This window comes from Monodelphis domestica, chromosome 1, assembly GCF_027887165.1.
Source record: "Monodelphis domestica isolate mMonDom1 chromosome 1, mMonDom1.pri, whole genome shotgun sequence".
Classification (NCBI taxonomy): Eukaryota; Metazoa; Chordata; class Mammalia; order Didelphimorphia; family Didelphidae; genus Monodelphis; species Monodelphis domestica.
The window spans coordinates 493,366,882-493,392,379 of NC_077227.1; the positions used below are offsets into that span (position 1 = coordinate 493,366,882).

Here is a 25,498-nt window from a genome sequence, read left to right on the forward strand (position 1 = left end):
AGGTACCTTCTGGCACTAAATCTATTTTCTTATAATTTGAAGAAATTTGGTAACACAAACTCTTTGGTGGGAGCTCTGAACCAAGAGAGAGAAAATGGGTAAAAATGTAGAGGGACCCACCAGTGATTACATAACCAGATTAACATTGGGGAAGACAAATCACACAATCAGCTAAACCAGAATAATGATTTATATCTAATCTTGGGGAACCTTTAAACATGGCTGATGAAAAATACTGCAATAACTCAGAACCAGTAAAACCTAATCTGACAGCAGCAATCAGCTATTGGATATTAAGAAGCAACATGTGGTGCAGCTTAGAGGAAATCCAGTCAGTCTGTCACGAGCAAGCTTCCCACTCTTTTGTCACCTTGAGAAGGAATAATTTGACTGTTATAAACAATTTTAACTGTGGGGCAGCTAGATGGGGTAATAGCGGATAGAGTGTCAGCCCTAGAGTCTGGAAGACCTAAATTCAAATCTGGTCTCAGACACTCACTAGCTGTATGACCCTGGGCAAGTCATTTATTCTTGTTGGTCTCAACTTCCTCATCTGTAAAGTGAGCTGAAGAAGGAAATTGCAAACTGCTTCAGTATCATTGCCAAGGATGCACCAAATGGGGTCATCAAGAGTCATACACAAGTGACTGATCAACAATAACACCATGACTACACAAAGCTGTAAACTGAATGGGAGGACAAATATTAGAGGTAAGAGTTCCAGAATCCAACTTAAGAATGTCAAAAGCAAAAAACCATTTTTATGGGGCAGCTAGGTGGTGCAGTGGGTAGAGAGCCAGACTTAGAGAGGAAAGGTCCTGACTCCAAATCTGGCCTTATGTACTTCCTAGTTGTGTGACCCTGGGGAAGTCCCTTAACCTCGGATTGTCTCCATTTTTTCAACTGTAAAATGAGGATAGCACATATGTCACAGGACATATCTCGCAGAGAGATAATGTTCATAAGTGCTTAGCACAAAGCCTGGTACATAACGGGCACTTCATAAATGCTTGTTGCCTCTGCTCTATCAAAGGTCAAGCTTCCTAGGAGGGGAACTTGAGAATATTCCATATGGAAGATATTCCTGGCTATAAAGAATGACCGTAGAATCGTACTGATATTAGAAAGGGTCCCTGTGCCTCTCTGCAGAATCATTCCTTAAGCAAGTCAGCCTGGTACTGAAATATGAGTGCTGAATGTGGGGCCAAAGAACTTGGGGCTGACCTGGCTCTTTCTCCTTGCTAGCTGTGTGACCTCAAACAGGCCACTGGTAATTTCTCTGGGTCTCAGTTTCTTCATCTGTTAAATGGAAGAATGGCACAAAATAATCTCTAAGAGCCCTTCCAGCCTTAAATTTTATAATCCTTTGTTATTTGTTAGTCATTTTCAGTCATATTCAACTCTTTGTGACCCCTCCTGAGGTTTTCTTGGCAAAGATGCTGGACCGGTTTCCCATTCCCTCATGATCCTGCTATTTGGCTAATCTCATGCTAGGCATTATGGATGTATAAGAGAAGCATGATACTATTCTTGCTTATCATATAGGTGAGGAGATAAGATTAAGATAGAAAGATCAGATAAAGGATCAAAATGAAGCAAGCAGACAAGTGCTTTGTATGAATTAAGGAAGGAGTGTACTGTGGACTGGGGTGGTCAGGGAAGATTTCATGCAGGAGACGGGGCTTAAGCTTTTGAAGGTACTTTCAGAAACACTGATCTAAGATGCTATAATGAGATGCTCTCAGCCAGACACAAGGCTTGGATTAGTTGACCTGAGGATGTGTTTCCTGACCAATTCTTGGGGAATTCGCATTGTGACAAATAGAGAATGGAAATAAGTGGATAACCACAGAAGCATCCCACCATGACCTTTCCCTCCATCCCTTTGACCCTTTGGGTCAAACACAAAGGATTAAATTCATCCAAGTTTTACTGGTGACTTCCACTGCTTGTGGACGAAAAGGTCCTCTAAACCACCCTAGAATTCATGCCTGAATTTCTCAGCGGAGAAAGGAACTTGCTTCTCCCCGAGTTGGTGACTAGAATAAGGCCTTGTGGTCCATTGAGATCTCCAATCCAGATGGTGAAGTAGGCTCCTTTAACATCCTCCTCCTTGTCCTCTGGAGACCCACTGGGATTGGTGTTTTCTCACCCACAATTCTGCTGCTACTGCCGCTGTTTCTCTGGGCTGGCACTAAAGCAGGAGCCTGCTCACACCCAGCAAACTGCTGATCTCCCCAAGACTGGGATGTGTGAAGCTGACTTGTGAATATGTCTAGCACATGGGGAGGACTTTGTCCCTCTGGCATCTGTTGGCACCAGAGGAAAGTTGGCCCTCTCACAAACCTGCCCTGGACTCAAAGGCTAGAAAGAGGAAGGGAGAGAGACAGAGGAGGAAGAGGAAGGATATGAGGAGAGAGGTCTGAGGGAGAAGATGGGGAAGAGATAGAAATAGAAACACTCAAAGACAGGAATAGAGACCAAGTCACAGAAAGACAGGGACAAAGAGAGAGACGCTTGGGGGTCAGTACCTTATGCTCCATGATACCTGAAAAATTCATCTTGGCCATACTCTTCTCCCAGCAGTTTAAGTACATGTGAGGAGCAGTGAAAAATAATAATGAATGAAGCAATAAATCAATGAATAGGTAATAAAGAAGTTGTTAAGAAACATGATGGGGACTTCCAGGTAAACATGGCAGCAGTGTAAACCCAGGATGCTTCCTCTCCTTACCACCTACTGTTATAAACTACCTCAAAAAGGTCAAGAAGCATGATGGCTCATTCTTGGCCCTTGCCAAAAATGAGATCTTTCCCCCCAGTTGTACCCCCATACTTCCTAAAGCCTTATTTCTTGCTGTTCCCCATTGTAGGAGACATATTATAGAATTTAGATCTGGGAGAGACCTGAAAGGTCAATGAAACCAACTTTTACATTTTATAAATTGGGAAACTGAGGCATGAAGAAGTTAAGTGATTTGCCTAGGATTACACAGCTAGTCCGTGGTAGGTTTTATATCCAAGTCTTCCTGATGCCAAGGTTCATTCTCCCCACTGCTTGTCCACATATACACACATTCACACTGGTTACCAGTTCACCCGCCTGGATGGAATGTCTCACCCACTTCTGAGCTAGCCCCTCTCCCCAAGTACCCATCCTGCAAGGGATAATTTAAGTTCCACCTCTTCCAGGAAACCTCCCCATTATGACAAGCCTACTGGTTTCTGCAAGTTAATCAACAAGCATTTACTAATTTTTTTTTTGTTAATTGGTGTACTTAGGTGTGATTCACTGTAACTCTTTATTGCCCTTTATCATCTGAGCTTGTGGAAAACTCAGCTCCTGGAGAGAAAGAATGATGTTTGTGAGTTCCCTGCCCTTAAGAGAAAAGGTAACAGGGAACCTGGTGAAAGTGACCAGGAAGGTAGCTATAATGGACTATAATCAGTCATTCAACAACAAATCTTGAGTACATTGTTTTTACCCTCCCTTGGCCTCAGTTGCTTCATTTATAAAATGGGGATGAACTATTGCCTCCTTGAAGACAGAGGACAGGAACAGGTGATCTTCTGACATCCTCTCCAGTACTGAAGATTTATTGACTGTATAGACAGCAAAATGAGTAAATCAGGCTCCAAAATAATTTTTTGTGTGTCCAATTTTCCATTCTGACTTCCTTCATATACATATCAGTATACACTGAGTGGTTAGCAGCAATTACCTTTACTCTGGGTCATAGAGACAGATTGTATCAGCATAGTCACAAGGACAAGTTCTTGCTTCATTAGTGTGCCTCTCTCTAAGGCCTTTGATGTATCTTTCTGGAGTAAACTTAATGCCTTCTGGAATCATCCCTTTGAGCAATGGTATCTGGGAGGAGGAAATCTCTTAATCCCATTTTATAGATAGAGAAATAGAGGCACAGAGAACTCAAGGGACCCGCTCCAGGCTACATGTCCCATTTGTGTTGGAGTCAAGAATTAGAATGAATGTTGAATCTAGCCCCCTCTCCATTGAGATAATCAAAAGAATGTTTTCATTTCCACTCCTGATGATGGGGGAAGTGTAAACCCAGCCACAATAGCAACTGAATCAAGTTTCTGTAAACTCAGGTTGCAGAAGATTGTGGTTCCCCCTTCTCACCAGCTCACCCCCACAACAAAATAGCTGAACAAACATGAGTTCTGTCAGGAAGTGAATTAAATTTGCACTTAGATTAATGATCTTGCAGAAAGCAACTGAGACACGTCTGTAAAGATATTAAATAAAGGAGATTATGACACACACACATCTATTAAATTCATCACAGCCACATTGGCGAGCTTCTAGTGTCAGCAGCTGAGGGTGTCTCTGTTTCTCACCTACTAGAAAAAACTCAGGGCCGGAAATTTTCTTGCCTCTCACCATTTGCATTCTCTGCAGAACTATGGGGCTGGCAGGCCACTAACCCACGTGAAATTCCCTCATGAGCTACCTGACAAAACACCTTAGTGCTTAGTTAGGCAACCCAGAGGCCAATGGGCCTGGAGAAATGATTACAACACCCTCACTTTGGAGAAGGAGTCATTCTAAGACCCCTCTAGCATGAAATCAAATAAAGCTAGTCTAACCCACTGCAAATGACTTCTACACATCTTCCTAGTAATAGTTGTATATTTTGTAATATTGCTTTTGTAAATTTCCCAAGTATGAAACTCAATTCTTCAATTTGCTTGGCTGTTCCCTAATAGAACAACCTAATTAAACATGATTAGTTTTCTCATTGCATTAATCTAGATCCCCACATATAGAAAACACTGAATCTAATTAGAGGCTACAGCAGTCATCTGAAAAATGCACAGATAGGCCAGCACACTTTAAGGGGGGAAAAAATTGCTGGCTCGATTTTATGCTTTCAGTTTTTCTCTGATGAAGAAAAAAGTGGCAATAAAATAAAATAAAATACTATTTTACAGATGTGGTTTGCCTATTTTCACAAATAGCTTCCTATTTTAAACATAATACATTCTGGTAGACATTACAAAAAGGAAGTGATTATAATATGTTTTATCAATGGAGTAGATGGAGATGTTGCTACAGAATTCCTTTCCTACCAGCTCTCATAATTCAGAATGATTTCATAGAATTTAACTAGTTCCATCCTATTCTAATCAATTCAATTCAATTATTTATTATTTATTATATTTACTATTTTTCTATTATTTATTAGAGTGTGCTATATCCAATCCCTATCCCTATCTCTCTCTACAAGGCATTGAGCCAGGTGTTAGGGAAACAAAGGCAAAAAAAGTCTCCACCTTCAAGGAGTTTACTTACCAAGGAAGGAGTACAGCAGGCACACAGATAAGTAAAACCCAACTAAGAGCAAAATGATATTAAGTCACAATTTATAAATGATGTCTTTGGTGCAAAGAATAGAATCAAAGGCATTATCAAGGGCATGAAGGCCTGGAAAAGGAAGCAGACCAGTCATGTAGGGAGAGTGAGGGAAAACAGACAAACAGTCCAAACACTGCAATTGTATCTGCAAAATATTAAAAGAAACAAGGGAAGGCATCTGGCATTTTGAATGGATTGTCTATGGATGATTTACAGAAAGAAAAATTGAAATTCACAGAATGAGAAGTCATGGATAAGGTATGATCAGCAGGAAAGAAAGCCCTCCATGAATGAGATCAGAAATCTATTGAATTAATGGAACATATGTAAAATCAAACCAATAGGATCACCAATTCAGAGAGAAGAGCCAGTCTCTAAAGAGGTGTTTGATGGACCCTTTAAATATCTTGAATTGTTTCAGATGTTTTTAAATGAGAGAGAAAATAAATTAGTGAAACAGAAGGACTTTTTGTTTGTTTGTTTTGTTTTTGCTGGGATGGGGTCAGGGGGTAGTCACTAAGCTTTGTCATTTCATCTGTGTAGGGATCTCTCAATGTGGAAACTTCTTCCAACTAGGCAGATTGGTACCACCTCTGTAATGTGAAGTCTTAAAAAGTTACATAGAGTTCTAAAAGATGCCCAGGCTCACACAGTCAGTGTTTGTAAAAAGTAGGACTCTTATCCAGGTCTTCATTAGGTTGGCCCTCTTTCCACTGCACCATGATGTTTCTCAAGTCCCCTAAAAATGTGTAATTAAACAATTATGATCACCAATCACAGGAAAGAAAAAACAGACCATACAAGGGAAAGAGTGCCGGGTTTGGAGTGAGAAGTCTTGGGTTTTAATGAGTCATTCAATATGAGCTTTTTTCTTGTGTGTGCCAGACACTAGGCTAGAGGTACAAAGACAAAGAATTAAACAATTTATGCTCTAAAGGAAATTATATTCTCTTCTGTAGACACTGTTATTTGTCCTTAGTTTTGAAGAAGAACAATGAAATCACAGGTTATCTTGATTTGCACATGAATTGGACTTTGTTGAGGCAGAATTGCACAAAGTCATCAGCCTCACTCTCTCTTCCAGAGTCTTCCAAGTCCAGTGCCAAGACAAGAGTCAGGATGACTGGTGATGGCCTGGAACCTAATGGATGATCTTGGCATCTTGGATGTCTCACCAAGCTCTAAACTCCCCATAGTGCTTGCTTCAGCCCCCTTCATGACTATTGGAACAAATTGTTCTCATCAGCTTGCTCATTCCACCAGGGGAAGTCTTTACGTGCCCCTAACTCACTGATAGATTTGAAGCCTGACAGTTACCTTTAATCTGGTTTAGTCAATTCACAAAGATGGACCACGGGGTGGTCATTATGCATGCTATAGCTTCTTGGAGATACAGGTGAGAGCTGGGTGAAAGGTGGACTCCCAAGTGAATGAATGAGCAGCCCTAGAAAGGGCTTAGAACCCCCTCATGCCAGAGGTGTTAGTCTTCTCTGAATGCCTCATTTGTCTATGGGTATACACAATATTAATGGCAAAACAATAATAGCTAGTGCTATTGTACGGTTTGCAAAGCATTTTACAAATGCCATCTCATTTGCTATTCAAAACAGCTTTGTTGTACTAGGTAGCTAGTATTGAACTAGGTGCTGGTATTATACTCATTTTACAAATGAAAATATTGTAATATGTATATGTAAGCATGTACTAAATAAATAAATATTTTAAAGGTAAACAAATAAATGAATTTTTTTTAAAAATGGAATGGTAATTAAGGAAGAAGGTTGAAGGAATCAGGGAAGACTTCTTGTAGAAAAGGTGTTTGAGCTGAGTCTTGAAGGAAGTGATAAGACTCTTTGAGGTGGAGATGAGAAGGGAATTCATCCCAGGAATGGGATGTGAATGTGAAAAGTCACTGAGATGGAAGATGGAATGTCCTGGAGTCTGCCAACCAAGATGCCTGCCTGAATGGGAGCAGAAAATTCAGCTAAAGTCTAGACCAGACCAAATAATGATCAAGAAATCCATTGAAAAACCAGAATGATTTCTTACTTCAGAACTGCACAAGATGTCAGGAAGAAGCTGAGGGCATTAGGAAAAAGGGCCACCAACAAAGCCAGTGCCAGTGCAGTGTAGCCTTCCAGTCAATCAGAGACAGGCCAGGGACACATAGGGCCTAAAAGACTGTGTCCATGCAAAGAAAGTGTAGAGGGCTCCACCAAGAAAACTCCAGGGTGGAGAATTTGGAAACCCTAAGGAACAACAGTGGGCAGAGAGCAGCAACAGACACTGACCAGGATGGTGCTGGATACTCTAGGCCTAGGGCTCTGAGGTCTCTATTACTCTGTCCTTAGGCATAAGAGAGGGTACTGAAGATACAGCACTCTGAACCTCAAAGATCCAGGAAGGCCTAAATATAGGAGGAGGTGATCACAGAAACCTGTGGGGGATCCAGGGCAAAACCAAACAGGGTAGATCATTTCAACCAAAAGTGCAGCAAAGCTAGAGTCTACCCCTAACACAAAACCCCAATTTAGGAATTAACAAACTTAAAGGATGAATATTAAAAAAAAAAGATACCAACCTGTGTAAACAAAAAAAAAAAATCTGTGGGTCTAAAGATCCCCAAAAGGATAGATAAAATAGCTCTATAAAATTTATAAACAGCACTTTAAAGGACAAAATTAATTTTCCACAAGGACTATATGATGACCTAGAAGAAATGAAGCACACAATAAGAATGAAATAAAAAGCTTTGGGGGGAAATTGAAAGAATATTTTTCATAGAAGTGAAAATGGTAAGCATTATCTAAGAAATTGATTCTCTGAAAATAAGAATGCTCCAAAGAGAAATCAATGACTTTATGAGACATCAAGAAGTATTAGAATGGAATCCAAAGATTTTTCAAAATTGAAGAAATGCAAAATCTGATATGAAAAAGCAATTGAAATGGAAAACAGGTCAAGGAGAGATAATATTGATATCAGTGGACTCTCTTTGAAAACAATGGGTGTTTTTAAAAACCTGATATCTTTTTTTCAAGAGATAATAAGTGAAAACTCCCCAGATATAACAAGAGGCCAAAGTAAAGAGAGAATCTACCAATCATCTCCTGAAAGGAACCTCTAAGAACAAAAGCACTAGGAATATCATAGCCAAGAATCCAGAAGTCCCATTTCTAAGAAGAAAAAATTAAGATCTTGAAATTTAAATATTCCAAAAGTCAAAGACTATATAGCCTTATAGACAAGAATAACTTATTCCACAGAGCAGAGGATAATTTTCCAGAGAGGAAAATGGTTCTTTAATAGAAGAGAGTACTTTTAAGTATTTCTGAGGAAAAGACTAGAGCTGAGTAGAAAATTGGAAATACAAAATAAGAATTAAGAGAAACCTACAAATGTCGATTTTATTTGAGCAATTAGAGGAATCTGTAGAATGATATGGTACTAACATTCTAATAAAGGAGAAGACAAAAGTGTCCCTTCAGAACTCAGCATCTTCAAGGCACAATGAGAGAGTAAAATAAGAAAAACAGAAAAATAATCTTAGGAATGAATTAGTTTTGTTTTATGGATTTGAAAAGGGAAAGAGAAGGGAGGATTAATTTATATGCCAGCCTAGAATGAAAAAGGAAGGGGTGAAACTTTCTTTTTCTCACAAATATAGAAAAAGGGGTGGAGTAGACATTAGATGAACTTCACTCATTTGAAAAGAACAAAGAATGTTTGAACACACAAATCATTTGGTGTAAGTATACATCTAACTCAACAAGGATACTAAAGGAAATGGGATGTGGAGAAGAGAATTGTTGGAAGATAATACCAGACAAGGAACTGAGTCATAAACAAAACAAACTTCCTGGTCTTGAAGGTGGGATTAAAATGAATAGAGATACAAGAGAAAAGAGCTGGAATTTAAAGGAGTGCCTTTGATTTCATCTTAGTGAATTGAGGGGAATAGATGAACATGTTGTGGTACATATTGAACATAATAAAATATTATTGTACCATATGAAATGAGAAAAGAAACAATTTCAGAGAATCCTGGGCAGTATGAAATAATGTGTAATGAAGTCAGTAGAAACCAGGGGAATGATTTATACAAGGACAGTAACATTAAAAAGAAAGACCTGTTTGAAACACTTCAGAACTCTGATCAATGGGATGACTCCTATGATGAAGTATGTTACCCACCTCCTAACAGAGAGGTGATGAATGTAAGGTATGGAGACATATATCTTTGGACACAGATACTGAGTGGATTCATTTTGCTCAAACATATGTATTTGTTACAAAGTTGTTCCCTACTCCGTTTTTCTCTAAGATCTTAATTGAAAGGAGGTGGGGTGAGGGAAAGGGACTAGAAATAGAGATGCCCCCCCAAAAAAGAGCATTATGGGAAACTTTTTTAAGGCATAGAAGAGAACAAAAGGAAGTTCAGAAGGAAGCATAGACAAACAGGACAGTTTTGAAAGTAATGTATAGAATTTATACATGTGCACATATATAAATAAGCCATATGAAATGGAAATTCCTCACTTTCTACAGAATTCTACTTTATATTCTGCTGTGATTAAGAAAATGCCATTTAAGATAAAAATTAAAACAAAACTGAACAAAATAAAAAGATATAACAAAAGATGAAATACCATGTGAGGAACAGAGAGAAAACCATAGAATTTAGAAAGGAGGCAATGGTAATAGATTACGAGGTTGAAAAGAAAGTTGAATTCAAGCTGTAGAGATTTTTTAAAGGCAAAAGAAGTTGATGTTTTTATCCTAGAGGAAATAAGGAGTCATTAGACCTTATTACACAGGAGAGTAACACAGTCAGAATTTTGTTTATGGAAAAAGATTTCAGCATAGAGAATAGAATAGAGAATGGAATAGAGATAGAGAATGAATGGAATTTGGATTAGAGAATGAATCAGAATGGAGAGAAACGTGAGGCCAGGAAAGGCCATAGAGGAGCCTTTCAATAGTCTAGGTAAGAGATGATGAAGACCAGAACTGGCATAATTGTGTGAAAATTGAGAAGGGGTCAGGTGTGAGAGAGGCTGCAATTGTAAGAAATTTCAGCAGAAATATTGAGGTGGGAGAAATTTTCCCCAAGTCACAAAAGAAGTTGTCATAGAGGTAAGACTTGACCCTGGGGTCTCTTTGACCTACTAGCTTTGGATTCTATTTCTGTCACCTACTACCTATTTTATCTTGGGCAAGTTGCTCTCTCTATACTTCAGGTTGTTTATTTTTAATATCAGGGAGATGACCTAGATGGCCTCTAAACTCCCCCTTGCCTACAGATTTATAATGATAATAGTATGATCCTAAGAACTTAGGTTTAAAAAAAAAAACAATTCTTACCTAAAGTCTTAGAATCAATACTAAACATCACTTCCAGGGAAGAGGAGTGAAAAGGACTAGGCATTTGGAGTTTAGTGACTTACCCAGGGTCACATAGCTAGAAAAGTGTCTGAGTCAAATTTGAATGTAGACTTCCCATTTCCAGGCCTGACTTTCCACTGACCCACCTAACTGCCCCAAACTTAGGTATTTTAAATTTGTTCAGATATTTGTTTGTTGTTTTTTAACAGAGGCCAAACCTGTGTTGCAGAAGACATTTTTTTATATGGGAGATGGGTCTTCGTAGCTATGATTTCATCAAAATTCCTCCCTCCTTTGATTTGTGTCTTCAACTTAGAGCTTTAGTGTGTGTCTTGAGGCACTAAGAAGTTAAATGAATTACCTATGATTCCACTACTAGTAATGTATATGAGGCAACATTTGAATCCAGGACTTCCTGGTATCAAAGCTAACTCTCAATCCACTAAGTGACACTCAGAAGAAAACTGATGTTTTTCAGGTGAGTTTATGTACCATTAAAATGTATTATATTGGTCTTTATCCAATAAATCAAAAACATTCAAGTAATATTTTCTCACACAAAGCATAGCCCCATCATCCCCTTCACTGTCTATACAACCCCTGGGCACAAATTTTACATGGTTCACAGAGAGTTCATGAATTGAATTAATAAGCACTGTAGTATGCTCAAACTAGACCTGGGAGGGTCCTCAGAAGTCTCAATTCTCTCACTTTACAGATAAGGAAACTGAAGCTGAAAGAAGTTAAGCAATTTGCCCAAAGTTACACAGGTAGTGTCAGAAATAGGATTTGAACTCTTGACTCCTTTTCTCCAGAGATGGTGTGTTTTCCACTATACCATACACCCTCCCATCAAATATCAAAAAATTAGTATAAATGTGGTACTTCTGTTCTTAGACATAACTTATTTAAAGGCTTCTCCTATAATCAGGGTCTTTTAACACATCAAAAGTGTTTTTCATCTTTGCAGATTATATGATGGCATACTTAGAGAATCCCAGAGAATCATCTAAAAAACTATTTGAAATAATTAACAACTTTACCAAAGTTGCAGGACATAAAATAAATGCACATAAATCATCAGCATTTGTATATATTACCAACCAAGTCAACCATCAGGAAGAGCTAAAAAGAGAATTTCCATTTAAAATACTCTGGAGTGTACCTGCCCAAAAAATACAGGAACTATATGAACACAGTTACAAAACACTTTTCACACAAAGTCAGATCTAAACATTTGGAGAAATTTTAATTGCTCATGGAAGTCAATATAATAAAAGTAACGATTCTACCTAAATTAATTTAATTATTGGGTGCCATAACAATCAAATTAGCAAAAATTATTTTATAGAGATAGAAAAAAATAATAAAATTCATGTGAAAACAATCAAGAAAATCAATGAAAAAAATTGTGACAAAAGGTGGCTTAGTCATACCAGACCTCAAACTGTATTACAAAGCAGTAATCATCAAAACAATATGGTACTGGCTAAAAATGTGAGTGGTAGACCAGTGGAATAGATTCAGTACACAATACACAGTAGGAGACAACCATAGTAATCTAGTATTTGGCAAACCAAAAGACCTAAAATTTTGGGACAAGAAATCACTATTTGACAAAAATTGCTAGAAAAACTAGAAAGCAGTTTGGCAGAAACCAGATCTAGACCAACATTTCACACTGCATTCCAAGATAATGTAAAAATGAGTACATTATTTCAATATAAAGGGTGATATCATGAACAAATTCAAGGAACATGGAATATCTTACCTATGAGTTTTAAGGACAAGGGAAGAATTTATGACCAAACAACATATAGAGCATCATAGTATGTGAAATGGACAATTTTGATTACATCAAATTTAAAAGTTTTTGCACAAACAAAACCAATATAGTCAGGATAAAAAAGGAAGCTGGAAACTGGGGAAAATATTTTCACAGCAGATCTCTCTGGTAAAGGCTCATTTCTCAAATATATAGAGAACTGAGTCAAATTTTTAAGAATATGAGATATTTATGAGAATTTAGATTTATAATTATAATGTAAATTTATAAGAATAATTGATAAAATGGCCAGAGGATATGAGCGGGCAGTTTCAGAAGAAGAAATCAGAGTTTTCTATAGTCATGAAAAATTGCTCTCAATCTATTGATTAAAGGAATGCAAATTAAAACAACTCTGAGGTACCTCCCCACACCTATCAGATGAACTATTATGACATAAAAGGAAAATGATAAATGTGGATGCAATGTGGAAAAACTGGGGGGCATTGTTGGTGAGCTGTAAATGAATCCAACCATTCTGGGCAGCAATTTGGAACTGTGCCTAAATGGCTATAAAACCATGCATACCCTTTGACCCAGAAATACCATTACTAAGTCTGTATCCCAAAGAGATCAAAGAAAAATGAAAAGAACCTATCTGTACGAAATCTATAGTAGTTCTTTTCATGGTGTCAATGATCTGGAAATTGAGGTCATGCCCATAAAGTGGGGAATGGCAAAACAAATTGTGATATATGATTATGATGGAATATTATGCTATAAGAAATGATGAGCAGAATGGTTTCAAAAAAAATATGGAAAAACTCAACTGAACTGATACAAAGTGAAGTGAATAAAACCAGGAACATTGTATATAGTAACACCAATAGTGTACAATGACCAACTGTGAATCACATAGCTATTCTTAGCAATATAACAATTCCAAAGCATTATGATGAAAAATGATCTTCACCATCAGAGAAAGAATTTATTGAGTCTGAATGCAGATTGAAGCATACTTTTCTTTAACTTTTTTAATTGTTTTTTTTTGTCTGCATTTTCTTTTGCAACATGGCTAATATGGGAATGTTTTGCATGACTGCATAGGTATAATCTATATAAAATTGCTTGCTTTCTCAGAGATCAAGGAGAGTAGGGAGAGAGAGAATTTGGAACTCAAAAAATGCTTTAAATAATGTTAAAAATTTTTGTTTGCATGTAATTGAGAAAAAAATAAAATGTAAAAAAATGAGGTGTTTTAAAATAAACAGACAACCTCAGAAATAAAAGAGAAAATGTATAGGGCATACAAGCTCTTTGAGGGTAAGGATTGCTTTATTTTGTCTTTGTTTCTAACACAAAGTTCTGAGTTCAAGTTCTACCTTGTGAATCTTAAAAACTGCTCAGACTCTACCTTAGAAGATTTGGTTAAGCTATTCCCTTATTGTAACAAATGGAGGTACTTGATCAGGAATGTATTGGGAATTTTAACATTATTCCACCCATACTTAGGCATACTTTAGGGGAAGATAAAGTTGTAAACTCCTTTCTGAACAATGAAAAGCCCCCAACTCATACTTATAGTGAAGCAAAACCCCTAAGCTAGGTGGTCTATTTTTAGATCTAATACAAAAGGGTGCTAAGTACCTATAAAAGTTAAATTAATCACTAAAAGGTCAAGCAACTTACAAAAGGCAAGCTTAACAAAAGAGGTGTGAAGTTTTAGTCTACCCAGAGAAGGTGAGAACAAAAGAAGATGTGAACTAAGAATGGACAGTCCTGGGGAAAACATCTACTGTGATTGGTAGATGTGAAAATTTAGGAGAGGTGACATAAGAGAAATTTCTCTTTAAAAGGAGCTGGCTCTCTGAACTTAGAAGAGTTTGGAGTTAGTTGGAGGAGCTGGGTCCCTGAACTCAGTTCAGGAATTGAGGATTTCAGTAAAGGACTGGAGTTTTGCTTTAGGACGATCTTGTGGTGAGTGATTAAAGACTGACTAGTCTCTCTTAAGGCTCAGGCCCTTCATACTATTTTCTTTTATTCTCTCTCTCTCCCTTTCCTTAATTCCTTCATTCGTATTAATTAAAATCTCCATAAAACCCAGCTGACTTGGGCATTTTCATATTTGGGAATTTTTCCCATGACAACCACTTATTTTTTATTTAAAGCAAGACACTAAAAATTATCTTTACAGTTTTGGCAATTCACAGTCTTGAAACCCACATTTTCGCGGTTACAACCTCTGACACATAATGGCTATGAGACTCTGGATAAGTCGCTTAAACTCTTAGTGCTCTAAGCAACTCTAAGAATGTAAGTTGATGAGCAATTTCTGAGAATATAATTAAAGCAGTGACAGTGAAGAAGATGGTAAAGGAAAATTAATGATGGATTTGGAATCAAAAGATGCAGATCTGAGTCCCTGCTCTGACATGGACCAATTGTGTGACCTTGGATAAATCCCTCAGTCATTAAACCTTAATTTCTTCATCTGTGAAATAAATATAATAACATTTGCTCTACCTCTCTCAAAGGGTAGTTGTGATTAAAAGGCTTTGCAAACTATAAAATGCAATTAAAGTATAAACTAGTATTAGTAGGGAAGGTATGTAAAAAGACCATTGAACTTGGAATCAGAAGACTCTTTGTTATAAATATTGGCCCTGGCACTAGATGTGGGTTTATGGGCAAATTGTCTAACTTCATTCAGGTTCTGTTTCCTTAACTATAAATAGAGATAATAATACATATTTATTCCCTTCTTTCCCTCTCCTCCCTTGTTTGCATGTTGTCTCCCCTATTAAACTGTGAACCACCTTTTTGTTTGGGGGGTTTTGGGGGGTTCTTACCTTTGTACCCCTAGCATTTAGCATTGTATCTGGCATATCAGAGGGGCTTAATAAATGCTTGCTGAAGATAATACATGTATAACCAGATCAAATTGCTTGCCATTTCTGGGAGGTGGGCGGAAAGGGAGAGAGACAATTCAGATCTTAGAATTTCAGAAAACACATGGTGAATATTGTTATTACATATCATTGGGAAAATAAAATATCTTTTATAAAAAAATGCTTACTGACTTGCTATTTTTTGGTTAAAGATGAGGTCAGAATGTGAATTGGCATTTTTTGTAAGTTTGTTTGTTTGTTTTTTAGTGTCAATGTCCTATCTCAGAGACAGTGGGCATGGATAAATAGCATCTAAGAGTTAGCTTTAGAAAACTGGATGTTCTTTTTTACCATTTCCCCCAAATTCCAAATAGTTAGAGTACCAATTCATAGGTCAAAAAAACATTGGCTTGGAGCTAGGAGGCACCTTAGACACCATCTAGTCCAACTGCTTTATTTCATAATTGAGCGCTTAGGTGACACAGTGAATAGGGCACCATGCCTGGAGTCAGGGAGATCTGAGTTCCATTCTGGTCTTAGACACTTACTAGCTGTGTGACCTTGAGAATGACACTTAACCTTTAATTGCCTCAATTCTTCATCTGTAAAATGGGGACACGCTGGACAAGGAAATTGTAAATCACTCCAGTTTTCTTTGCCAAGAAAACCTAATGGACAAAAAGACATGGGATCACATAGAATTAGGCTTAAATGAATAATAGAAATCTATTTACTATGTTGGACAAGTCACTCAACACTTCTACACCTCCATTTTCTTATCTGTAAAATGTAGATTAAAATGATCTGTAAAGTCTCTTAAAGTTGTAAATCTATGGTCAGATGAGCCTCTGTGCCAAAGTTTAGGAATACCACGTGCTACGGTTTGGCAGCTCTATAGCCCTGGTTTAGTAATGCCATAGTGTGGTAGGGACAGGAATCAGGAGATGGGCATTCTAACCCAGCTCTAGCAATATGTCAGGCATGGGACCTTCACCTAATACGTTCCCCTTTCTGAAGGTCAGTTTTCTTCGCATTCTAGATAACTTCTCAGACCCTGTCTCACTCTAAAATTCTGCATTTGTCTCCTGTCTACTTCTCAGTAAATTCAGAGGCAGGTCTCTTCCCGACAGGAATGTTTTCTCAAACAGAACTTCTTGTGACCACAAAGCCAGCAGGGAAATCAGAAAACTTGAAGTATGAGAACAAAGAAAATGAAGGCAGGATATGGAAGAAGCCTTTTCAAGTTAAAGCTCTACAGATGGAATCTTATCCTTGAATTTAAACCATCCAGGCCTTCAATGACATCTGGGCCTTTTTCATTTTCATTCTGACAGGTTCCCACATGCATCGTTAATTTTGGTGCTCCAACCTGAATCATTAGAGGAAGCAAACTTTGACACAAAATGTGGACCGTTGGGTGAGGTGGGCATTTGGGAATGCTTGGCACTGAGACACATCTTTCTGGGGTGCTAGTTATTCTATCAGATTGGGAAGGAAATCAAGTATGTAGAAATATCAACTGGGAAATTAAAGCGGAGCAGATGGCCAAAGATCTAAATGACTTACAGATCGGCATTTCCCTGAATACTGGCTCGGCCAAAATGTCAGTTACTAACGAGTTCCTTCTGAAGGCCTAACCACAAGAGAACGTGGGCCCAATTATGAGGGGCAAGATAACGGAGAGGCTAGCTCAGTTCCTTTTTGAATCCTGTCAGCAGGAAAGCAGTCCAGAAATTATAGCTTTGGAAAGCTTTATTGTGGGACTCCTTGGCTTCCCCACATTGGCTTTTCCTCGGCAATCTTCACAGTGGGAGCTTCATGGAAAACCTACCCATGGTAAGTTGAGAGCCCATGGGAGCCTGGGAGAGAATTTAACCAAATCAAACATCTCTGCTTTGCAAAGCACACCCATCTCAGCAGAACCCAAACAATGAAGGCAAAAGTGGTTATGTGACTTATCCATGGAGAAAGCTTTTAGAAACATCCTTCTCCTTAATAAAACTACTGGCTTTGTGAACCACAAGACCACACTCAGTGTGATCACATATTTTGGTAACCATTTCCCACAAGCCAAATTCAATTGAAATAAGTTAAAAATTGTTCACTGAAGTCTTTCTCTGGTGCCTCAAAATGGCATGGAGGTAACCTTGAATTTTTTAATATAGCTTCGTCACAGGGAACCCAAGCTCTGGATGGGGCTGTCCAATAGTAGACCCAGTAATAGACTATTATCTAAAAACTAATCTGGCTACCTTTTGGGAGTGTCACTCCAAAATGTTAGCCACCAAATAAGAAAAAATGTAAAGCCTTCCATCTCTAAATCTTTGATCTGTGAGTTAGTACTATGACTGATTAGAAGAAGAAAAAACAGTGAAGAAAAAAATATCTGATTTTCCATAGCCAACACCTTACTCCTGTCCATCCAGGTCTAGAGATTATCTCAAAGAGAGGACAGTGACACAAAACTAAATACATTAACATTTTATACTTCAATAACCTCCATCTTTATCATTAGCTCTAGCCAATAAACATTGAGACTGAAATAGAATGTTGTAGTAGATGAAACTACTTATTCAAGCATGGAAGGGTTGAGACTTGTTTCAATGAAGGGGAATCCCTTAAGGGAAATTATAGATAGATCTCTTAGACTCCTAGAGCATGCTTACAATTACAGAAAATATGTCCACATTAAAAAAAAATCCTGGTTGCCATTTTGTCTTTCAAATGTTAGGCACTTTGAGTGGCAAAATTGATGCAATAATGAGCAAGCTTCACTATTAGGTACCAAGTATTCATTGTCTTGGTGCCTTCCCATACAAGGTTATCCTACATTGGCTTTGTATATGTCTCATATATTCTTATATTTATAAATGTTCTCTCTCTTGATAGACTGTAAGCTTCTTGAAGACAGACACTATTTCACTTTTGTCTTTGGGTCTTTATTGCCTAGTACAGTGATGACAAACCTTTTAGAGACCTTAGAAACTGAGTGCCCAAACTGCAACCTTCACACCACATGTGAGTTGCCCCCTTACCCTAGACAGGGGAGGGGAAAAGTGCTCCCATTGGACTGCTGAGCAGAGAGATGGGTGATGGGAGAAATGTCCTCAGGTTCATGGAGGGGGGGAAGGGAGCAGTCCCCTCCAGCATGTGTGCCATAGGTTCACGAACACAGGCCCAACACAATACCTGGCATATAGTAGGTAATTGATATATGCTTGTTGACTAACTGAGATCTTATAAAGTCATTTAAATTTATTCCTTTTTTCATTGGACACCTCATTATCTCAGCCAGATGAGAGTCTATCTTGATTATAAGTAATCTGGAGAAAGAATTTCTCTCACTTTACTCTTTCTAAAAATTAATAATCTTTAATATCCAAAGGAAAAATAAAATCTCCCAATTTACCTAAGCCATCAGACAGCAAGTCCAAGGTATTTCCTTTTTTAAATTTGTCCCCAATTGAAACAGATGACAGGTGATCTTTTGACAGATTTAAGGATTATCCCCAAGTCCAGATCTACATAGCCTTCTCCCCTCTGAGGTGGAATATCTCTGCATTTCCTGGATTCTGGTCTTTTTTTTTTCTGTCAGGCCCCTGAGACAGAGTCACCAGAGAAAAGAAAGTGCTATTAAGGACACCTCTTTCAGTGTTCAAATACTCCAAACCTCAGACAGTTTGACTCAGAGTCTACCATATAGCCCCCCCCATACCCTCAGGGAAGAAGCCACTTCTTATAATGGGAAATTAAAAAATGTGTATTCAAATACTAACTGCAATTCACTATCTGTGTGACATTGGGCAAGTCACCCAATCTCTCTGGATCTGTTTCTTCATTTATTGTCATTGTTTTGTCCCTCATTTTGAAGGGGACCCATGACATCATGGGGTGATATCTTGACTTGCTCAAGAATCGGATTGAAGTGAGGTAGAGTTTCTCAAAGTCATCAGCCTTATTCTCTCTTCCAGTCATTGAAGTCCAGTGGCAAGAAAAACAATTAGAACACCCAGCAATGACTCAGGATGCAGCAGATGGCCTTGGTGTCTTCAATGCCTGATCATGCTCTAAACTCTCCACCGCTCCTGCTTCTACCATCTTCATTATCATTAGAACAAATTATTTTTCATCTACCCATTCCACTGGGGAAGTCTTCATATACTTGGAGTAGACATCCCCCTACTTCATCAATGAGTTTGAGACCTGTGGGTCACCCTCAGCCTGGTTTAGTTGTCTGCTGGGACAGTTTACTGGTGTGTGGCTGCTATGCATGCTGGTTGTTTGTTGGTTGCCCTACATACTTGAAGACATCATTGGGGGAGTGCATGCTTCTTGGAGCCAGAGGCAAACCCCAAAGGTGGCTGAGTAGCCCTATAAAGGGCTCAGCAAGCCCTCATACCATATTAGTCCTCCCTGAATACCCCTACACACATATAAAATACACACATTAAAAAGGGGTTGAGGCTAACTGATCTTAAAGTTTCTGCCAGCGCTGAATTGATGGTGCTATAAACCCACTGCACAGGCAACACATGCATTGACCCAGCACCTTTCCATACATAGTCACTTGTGGTCAAATGTGTGTTCTCTCTCCAGAGAGAATTTAAGCTCCTTGAGGATAAGCATTATTTCATTTTTGTCTTTGTGTCGATGGAGCATAGCACAATAACCGGAGCAAAGAAAGTCATTAATAAGTCTTTATTGATTGCTTGATACCTTGAGAAATAATTTAAGCCCATCTTCTATCTACAAGTATACAGGAAACCCAAACACAGGTGCATGAGGAAAGCCATTCAGGAAGAACAGCAGCACCATTAAGCAAGCAGATCATTGGCTTTAGAATCAAAGAACTTGGTTTCAAATCCCAGCTCTTTCCTTTGACTCATTGTATAAGAAGAGGAAAATGAGTTTAACCTCTCTAAGCCTCAGTTTCCTTGTTTGTAAAATGAGGGGGTTGGACTAGATGAGTTCAAAGGCCCTTTTGAGCTCTAAATCTTTGAGCCTGTGCACCCACACCTCACCCCAACTGGGGAAAGACCAAGTTACATTGGACTGAAATGCTTAGACGGAGGTAAGTAATCTGTAGGGGAAAAGGACTCCCAACAATGAGAGCAAAGAGATTTTGAAGGATTCTTAAAACACAGGGCCTATTCATTCAGCTAGACCTGCCCAAGCTTCAGTCTGGTGGTGTCTGTATTAGCCACATGCCCAGAGACAGGAGAACAGACTGCAAAGCTGTCTGCTAGGCAGGTTTCCTACCCTGCTTTGTGTGCATACATGGAGGCCTTGCCCAGATAACAATTAACAGGGCAAACTAGCACATGAAACAAGTTCCCACTGTAAATAAAGGTAGGTGTCTGGACCTGGCTGATCCTCTTTCTTTGACAGGCTCCTTTACACCTTGGGTAAACACACTCATTCAGAGGTCCTGGGAGAGAGCATGTGAACCTGCTGATTTCCAGACTGAATATAGTTGGACTGTTCTTCCTTATGGTGAATATTGCTTTTTTTTTCTGCTTTAGGCAGTTTCTTCAGACATCTAAAAACTAGAGAGGATCTACTCAATTCTGTGCAATTCAATGAATATTAAATGCCTACTGCACATGTGATACTGTGCTGGGTATTGAGGGAATCACAAAAATGAGATGACAGACTGGCTACCCTCATGGAGCTTACTCTCTAGTAGGAAAATGACAAATGCCAGGAATGAGGACTCAGAATTAATGTGTCTCATTTAATTTGATGTCAAGGTTATCATCTCTTTAGTTAAATTTAACCTTTTTTTTTCTTTGGCTCCCCAAGAAACTATTTCAAAGGATCAACGTCTTTGATTTTGAGATGGAAAGGACTTTGGAAGTTATCATTTTTTAAGGTGAGGAAACTGAGGTCTCTAGAGGTAAAATGACTTGTCCAGGGTCATATAACCAGCAAGGACCTGAGCAAAGATTTGAAGCCAGGTCCTCCTAATTCCAGATCCAGTATCAACTCCACCACACCATGCTGTGGCCCCAAAAAGTTATCACTCCCTTGGCCAGCCTGGTGATAAGTTTCTCTGAACTTAGTTATACAGGTTCCTTGACAGTGGACATACGAACTATCACCAAATTCATATTCAGGGTTTTTCCAGTTTAAAAGGACCAGATAGATACAGCATAGTAGAGAATAAGACATGTAAAGTAATAACAGTAATACAAACTAGGATATGCTAAGTACAAAGGAGAAATTCACACAAAATGTTTTCAGGGTTCATTGGGCATAGAACAAAGACCCCAAGACATAGCTTTAGATATAAAAGGAATCATAGAGGCCATCCAGTCCAATTCTCTTCATTTTACAGATGAAGAAACTGGGGTGCAGAGGAATTAAGTCATTTGTGTCATAAATAGACCAGCTCTCCCACTTCCATAGATCAATCAATAAATACTTATTAAGTACCCAGGCACAGTGCTTAGTGAATTCCAATATAACCAAGGTAAATATAGTTACGACCCTATTCTTTGATTTGCAGAGTGATCCGAAAGCTTAGTGGGAGTACCTATACTCATATGCACAGTTCCAGAGGTGATTCTTACTATATGTCATTGATATATTACCCAAGAAACATTGTATACACTGAATTTTTTAAATCAAGAATGAAAACAGCTTGAGGGCAAGGGCCATTTTGGTTTTTTTTTTACTTTGTATCCAAAATGTAGTACATAGAAAATCTATGTGGAATTGGAAAATAATTATTTTTTAAATCATAAATGAATTTATATTTTTAGGTTTCATTTTCAAATAGCTAAAATGACAAGAAGCTTAAAGGTATTTGTGTCGTAGAACTCTCCTAAGAATCCTATCATTAGAGTATTAAGAATATGTAGGCGACTCCATTTCTGTAGAATGTTAGGCTATATATTCCTTTGAGAACACACCTGACATGCACCAGATTGAGAAGCTGGATGGAAGACCTCAACCGCTGCCATCAACTGCTATTGTCATTGGTCTTCTTAGTTCTGGGCTTAGCCAAAGACAAGTCAACAGTGGTAAGCCCATCCCTGTCTACTTTTGCTATAAAGAAAAAGTTTTCTTTGTGGCCTTAGAGCAGTGAGGATAAAATAGCCATTTAAAATTACCCCTCTAGGATGCCCTTCAATTGGGGAATGGCTGAATAAATTGTGGTATCTATTAGTGAAGGAATACTAGCAGCAAAAAATTGGAAAATGAGGGGATGCCCTTCAATTGGGGAATGGCTGACCAAATTGTGGTATATGTTGGTGATGGAATACTATTGTGCTAAAAGGAATAATAAAGTGGAGGAGTTCCATGGGGACTGGAACAACTTCCAGGAAGTGATACAGAGTGAGAGGAGCAGAACCAGGAGAACATTGTACACAGAGACTGATACATTGTGGTATAATTGAATGTAATGGACTTCACTACTAGCAGCAATGCAATGATCCAGGACAATTCTGAGGGACTTATGAGAAAGACACTATCCACATCCAGAGGAAGAACTGTGGGAGCATAAACACAGAAGAAAAACAACTGCTTGATCACAGGGATCGATGGGGATATGATTGGGGATACAGATCTAAACAATCACCCTGGTGCAATTAAAATTATTAATAATATGGAAATAGGTCTTGATCAATGATACATGTAAAACCTCTGCAATGGGGGTTGTGGGGGAGGGGAGGGAAAGACTATGAATCATGTAATCATGGGAAAATATTCTAAATTAATTCTAAATTAATTTATTTCTATAATTCTATATTATTTCTATTATACTATATATAATATATATTATAATAATTCTAATTAATTAAGAATTTTCAATTAAAAATAAAAATAAATAAAATTACCCCTCTAATGCCAATGAATATAAGCCATATGGTAGGAACTTGTTTTAGGTAAACTCAACACATGCAAATTCAAGTATAAGCAAGTGGGGAAAAAGGCAGAAAAATAAGTAAAATAAAACATTTTAATTGTGTGCTAAATCTGCACCATTTTCCCAAGCAGCATAAAGAAAATCTTGCAACAATTCATCCAGGCACCTTAATCCTCACTCTGAGAAGCACTACTTCAAGTTATTACATTGTTTTGCACCAAACATAGCACCCACATCAGTTTTTGTCCTGGAGTTCTCACTTGTAACAAATCATGTCTGTGTCCACATCATAGCAGCACTTCTCTTTGTTTCATTAACACTATTTAGTTATTAATAATGGTCCCAAAGTACAAGAGTAGCAATGCCAGTAGCTCTGGTAAGCCTAAGAAAAAGTCATAAAGTGATTAGGTATGACCATATAAGAAATGTTTATTAAATAATGAAATTTGCTACCATGTAAGGCGTTTCAACGAATGCAAAGGGTCTTGGAACATCTTGGTTGCATAAAACAAGGTTTTATTGTACTTGGTGGATTCAAAGCATCAATGAAAGTATTGATTCAAGTCACATCTATACACTACTGGGCCTTATGAGCTACTTCCAAATTGCCCTTTCAGCTGAAATCACGTAGCCAGCTGATGAGTGTATTTCACAGATGGCACATCTGGAGTAGAAGGAGATGTGGAGCACAGCCAAAGAGAGGATCATGGGATTTGTTCCAAAGGTCCAGCTTGCACCTTGGGATGCCAGAGACATGGTGGGACTAGGGACAGAGTAATGACTTGGGATCGAGATGATACTAATTGGAATCTTGGCTCCATCAATACCTCAGTGACCTCCAGTATTTCCCTTCAGCTCTTGAGGTCTCTGTTTCTCCTCTGCAAAGTTGGAGAAAAAGCAACACTTAGCATGGCCCTACTTCATAGGGTGGTGGTTAGGAAAGTAATTTGCAAACATTAAAGTGGTGTATGTAAATAAGTTGTTATTATGATGATTACTAATGAGTTAAGAAGAAGCAAATTCCTATTAACCTTTCAAATCCTCTGGGAAAAGGCTGGCCAAGTCCCTGAAGCAAAACTCCTCATTGACTCTGGGATGAGGAACTTTAGCTTTAGAGTCAAAACCCCTCAACTTCAGTCCTAATAAACTATCCCAAGACACTATCAGATAGTGGAAAAAGGAGCAAGAGGCCTCACTTTTGTCACTTGTTAGCTATGTCACAATGGGCAAATCAACTTGTCTCTGAGACTTAGTTTTCTCATCTGCAAATTAGGGATAATAAGACCTGTAGTGAATGCCTAAGAGGGTTAGTATAAAAATTAAAAGGGTTTTAAATGTAAAGGGATAGAGACTGGACCTGTGATTTCATGGCAGAGGGGACTTCAGATAAGGAACTCCCTCTACCAACACCAGTAGATACTTTCTCTGAAATTTAGTTTTAGAGAATGGCTTAGAGCAGAGGCATCAAACTTCCCACCCACTGGCCACAAGTTCCAAAGACAGCTCCAATTAGATTCAAATGTAATTGGGAAATGTTTAACAAAATTAAATTAAATTAAAATACAACATAATCAATGTTAATTTGTGGTTTTCTAGGTCAAAGCTTAGTTCTCAGGAATCAGTTTCTATTTGAGTTTAACCCATTGCTTTAGAAAAATTAGATATTAAGAGACTCAACCAGAGTCATATAGCCAAAGAATATTGAAGGTATTTCTTTTTTTTATTCATTTAATTAATTAATTAATTTAGAATATTTTTTCATGGTTATATAATTCATTTTCTTTCCCTCCCCTCTTCCCTCATGCCTCTCATAGACAACAAGCAATTCAACTGGGTTTTACATGTATCATCGATCAAGACCTATTTCCATATTATTAATATTTGTACTAGGGTGATCATTTAGAGAAGGGGTCCCCAAACTTTTTACACAGGGGGCCAGTTCACTGTCCCTCAGACCCATTGGAGGGCCAGACTATAAAAACCTAACCCTAACCCTAACCGGGCAGCAGTATAAACAGTGCTCCCACTCCCACATCACCACTCACCAAGCTGATGTCTTCCATTGTGCAGCCACATAATCCTTTGCATGGCACCTTGTTCTAAGGGGTTCTGCTCCCACAGATCTTCCTCTGAATGTGGATAGTGCTCTTTCTCATAAGTCCCTCAGAATTGTCCTGGATCATTGCATTGCTGCTAGTAGAGAAGTC

At 38.2% G+C, this 25,498-nt stretch overlaps 1 long non-coding RNA gene across 1 annotated transcript; it reads left to right on the top strand.

Moving 5' to 3' along the window:
• Nucleotides 1-13,780: 13,780 nt before the first annotated feature.
• On the top strand, nt 13,781-23,035 carry LOC130456483 (uncharacterized). The gene is made up of 3 exons (XR_008915429.1): nt 13,781-20,911; nt 21,221-21,290; nt 21,927-23,035. It is a non-coding gene; the product is annotated as an uncharacterized LOC130456483 (long non-coding RNA).
• Nucleotides 23,036-25,498: the final 2,463 nt, after the last annotated feature.